Here is a 4,450-nt window from a genome sequence, read left to right as displayed (position 1 = left end):
TGCCTTCTGCAGCTACAAGTGCCAAACAGTAGAGAATTTACACAAAGCATAAAAAAGTCAACCCTGGCAAGTTACACACCCAAGCAAGTTATTACAGACCCAGAAAGTAAAGGACACAGAATTTTTTTTTAAATTTAATTTTGTTTTATTTTACAATACAATTCAGTTTTACATATCAGCCATGGATTCCCTTCTTCTTTCCCCTCCTGCCTCCCCTCCCCTTTCCCCCAGCCTACGCCCAATTCCCACCTCCTCTAGGGCAAAGCCTCCCCCAAGGACTGAGATCAACCTGGTAGACTCAGTCCAGGCAGGTCCAGTCCCCTCCTCCCAGGCCGAGACAAGTGACCCTGCATAAACCCCAGGTTTCAAACAGCCAACTCATGCAATGAGCACAGGACTCGGTCCCACTGCCTGGATGCCTCCCAAACAGATCAAGCCAATCAACTATCTCACTCGTTCAGAGGGCCTGATCCAGTTGGGGGCCCCTCAGCCTTTGGTTCATAGTTCATGTGTTTCCATTCGTTTGGCTATTTGTCTCTGTGCTTTATCCAACCTTGGTCTCAACAACTCTTGCTCATATAAACCCCCCTCTTTCTCGCTAATTGAACTCCAGGAGCTCCACCCAGGGCCTAGCCGTGGATCTCTGCATCCAGTTCCCTCAGTCATTGGACGGGGTTTCTAGCACGACAATTAGGGTGTTTGGCCATCCCATCACCAGAGTAGGTCAGTTCGGGCTGTCTCTCGACCATTGCCAGCAGTCTATTGTGGGGGTATCTTTGTGGGTTTCTGTGGGCCTCTCTAGCCCTTTGCTTCTTCCTATTCTCATGCGGTCTTCATTTACCATGGTCTCCTGTTCCTTGTTCTCCCTCTTTGTTCTTGATCCAGCTGGGCTCTCCTGCTCCCCCAAGCTCTCTTTCCCTCGACCCTTGCCCTTCATTACCCCCACTCATGTCAAGGACACAGAATTTTAAAATGCAAGAAGTCTGTATGTTTAACGAGACAAGTGGCATTAAAATGCTTCTGACCTCCTCTCTCAGCCAACAGCACTTATTAAGTAAGGTAAATGAACCTCTTTCTGAAGTCTTTAGAAAACTAATCAGCAAATGTCTGGCCCTAACACAGGTGAAGGCAGGATCACACTCAATAACACACCACACAGTTCTTTTCTGAAGCTGTCTCAAGGGGCTGTGGACAGAGGGCAAATGTGGCCTGCTTTCTTCCCAGTGGTCTCAAACAGACCACCTTTCTAAAGACAGTTCTCTAACATTAGGGAACAATACGTGTGATTTAAAATATGAAGACCCTGTAGCATTTCAGATCGTTCAGTTCATACTTAGGGGCACTTAATACAGACAGGACACAATCTGGAGTCCTTCCATGAAATAACCATCTATTCAAGGCCATACAAGAACTGGGAGAGTGAGTCTCGTGTACACAGAGTCATTTCAGGTGGAGAATGACAGTGAGCAGCTCTCCTGGGCTGGCCAGCAGCCTCCTCTCCCCAGGTGCCCTCCTGTGCTATGTAACAGCAGCGTGTTGAGGGCCTCATCAGTGTCTGCCTCCTCCTTGGGTTTCTCAGGAATCTAAATGCCTCTTCTGCACTCACTGGTAGCTGGTTCCAGCAGAAGTTTCCCTGAAGGTAAATCTATGTTCTTAGGTAGAAGCTTCTACCCTTTCATTTCTCTCCCGGAGTCTGTCACTGGTATTTTAACTAGCACAATAAACAGCGTGGAACTGGAATGCTGGGCTTCCAGGTCAATGGCTGGGTCTCTCCCTGTAATATCACACACTAAAAAAGCTCTCCCTGACCTCTGTAATGCGATCCTGTGGGAGAGCGAAGACTTCCACCCTGTCAGATCCCCTGTGACCAGTGAGGTCACACCCCAGCTGCAGCCTCATCTGGAAACTGCAGTGAAGGTAGGAGATAGGAGACACCAACACACAACCACCACTAAATGTCTGAGGACCACTAAGAGACTAGACCACGTACATCATCCATGGTCATGGACAATAGATGCGGGGCACACAATTTCTGCTGTGCAGATTTACAGTGTAAAACTAAACATGACAGATGCAGGCACACCACTCAGTCACATAAACTTTTCAGTGAGTCCTCCAGGTTAAATGTTCTTTCCCTAACATTATTTTCTCCTAAAATCTACGGTGTCTCATCTCATATTCCCAGTAGTAATCACACACAGGATCAAAAGCCCAACTAACCAGCAAAGGCACCATGCTTTCTATACAGGGATATTAGGAGGAAAAGGGAGACATGTCCATCTTGTAGACCTGTTGCTGAAAAAGAGCACAAACAATCCCAGCATCATGCTCACTGCACACAAAGGTGAAGCTCAGAACCAGACACATAAAACTACAGCAGTTGAGTACCAATCTCTAGTGGATTGGTGGTACTGAATACTGATGGAGCTCCATGCCTTGTTGGCCTAGCGCATGCCCAGGATCTGCCTGCTCTTTAGTTAGTAGTTTTTTTCAATATCCAACAGGGCTTGAGGCGGCAGCTGGGCAGCATGAAGCCTCTTCTTCAAGTCCTTGCACTTGGACTTGGCAAGCTGGCTCTCGGAATTCTCACTCCTTGTGGCATTCTCTTTGCTTTCCCCATGGAAATGAACCTTCTTCCTCATTATTGATGATGGAAGATCAAGTTCTGGGCCATAGCCAGACACAGGAACCTCTGCTCCTTCAGCAAGCTGTAGTTCTTCACTAGACTCTCGGCTCTGGCCAGTTTGTCCTCCGCTAGTCTCTCTCGAATACAAAGTTGACGTTCCTTCTGCTCCAGACTGTCCTCTCAAGCTCTGAGTGCACGCTCTCGGTCCTGCAGTTGCATCTCCTTCAGCTTGAGCTCACGCAGCACAGGGCTGGAGGCCTGCAGCTTTGAAGGCTCACCCAAGTGCGGATCCCTCCCCTCCAGATGTTTTGCTCTTCCGCAACCAAATCTGCTATCAAAGGGCTCGCCAGGATTTCTTCCACTGAAGGTCGGTGGTAAATTCAAGTTAGCATCAGAATGATGATGTCATTTAACCTGTCAGAGTGGCGGTAGGGGATTCGCCTGATTCTCCCTTCTCTGATTTTCCCAGCTAACTCTTTCTGGTTGAAAGCTGTAAATGGAGGCATTGATGCACACAGTTCATACAGCAGGCAACCCAGCAACCAGATGTCCGACTTCTCATTATAGGACAAATGGCTCGTTTACTCAGGAGATATGTAATAAGGTGTGCCAACAAATGTTTTTGCAAAACTCGTGTCGTGGTTTTAATATTCTCGCTAGTCCAAAGTCCCCAAGCTTGACTTTATGTTTGCTGTCCAGGAAGACGTTGGCCGGCTTCAGATCCCAATGAAGCACAGTATGGCCACCATCACTCCTTCTGTGACACTCTTTCAGGGCCAGGGTCAATTGAGTCATCACTCGAAGGACAAACTCTTCCTCTAAGTATTGTCTTTCCTTGGTCCCCTTTGTAATGACACTGGCCAGGCCCCCTCCTTCACAGTGCTCCATCACGATGTACAAGGTTGTGTTGCTTCTGTCAATAATACGATCATAGTAACGGAAGATGTTTGGATGTTTCAGCTCCCAAAGTAAGTTCACCTCAAACTCAAGCATCTGCTTCTCCACCTCCATCATGGAGCCATAGTCAAGTTCTTTCCACACCAGTATCTTGCTGTCGCTCTTCCTCCGAATCTTCTGGCAGCAGCTGTAGGAGCTGGTGCCGATGCTGTGCAGCACCTCACTGTCTTCCACCCGGGACAGCATGGCGGGTGGCCGCGCACCAGGATAACCGTAGCACCCCGCCTCGCCCCAGGAGCCCAGGCTCAGCCCACCGCAGGCCAACCGCACCATGCTGCAACCCTGCTGCCCCGGGGAACAGCACCAACTTCCTGAGCCCAAGCTCTACTGGCCACCCGGTCAACCGTCGCGGGCCATGGCCTCGCCATCCAGATAATCTTTTTGATATGTTCTTGTCTTTGGTTTGTAAATATTTGATTGAGAAAAATTGAATGTAGTTCATGAGGGAAATTGGTCAGTAATTTTCTTTCTTTGTTGGTTCTTTGTATGGTTTAGGTATCAGGTTAATTATGGTCTCATAAAAAGAAGTGACAATGTCTCTTCTGTTTCTATTTTGAGGGATAATTCGAGGAGTATTGGCATAATTCTTTGAAGGTCTGGTAGAATTCTGCACTGAATCTTTCTGGCCTGGAATTTTGTTGTTGTTGGGAGACTTTAAATCATTGCTTCCATTTCACTAGGGGTTATGGGTCTGTTTAAATTGTTTAACTGATCTTGATTTGACATTGGTAGGTGGTACATGTAAAGAAATTTATCCATTTCTTTTAGGTTTACAAGTTTGGTGAACTATAAATTTTTGAAGTATATCCTTATGATTCTCTGGATTTCCTCAGTCTGTTTGTCTATTTGTGATGTTCCTTTTTTATC

The 4,450-nt window shown here is 47.2% G+C and overlaps 1 pseudogene; it reads right to left on the bottom strand.

Annotated features, from left to right (window-relative positions):
• Positions 1 to 2,444: 2,444 nt before the first annotated feature.
• Positions 2,445 to 3,769, bottom strand: LOC114699032 (annotated as a pseudogene).
• Between the last annotated feature and the right edge of the window lie 681 nt (positions 3,770 to 4,450).

Source organism: Peromyscus leucopus, chromosome 14 (genome assembly GCF_004664715.2).
Source record: "Peromyscus leucopus breed LL Stock chromosome 14, UCI_PerLeu_2.1, whole genome shotgun sequence".
NCBI lineage: Eukaryota > Metazoa > Chordata > Mammalia > Rodentia > Cricetidae > Peromyscus > Peromyscus leucopus.
The sequence above is the reverse complement of the archived record's forward strand: the minus strand, read 5'-3'. Positions and strand labels throughout refer to the sequence as shown.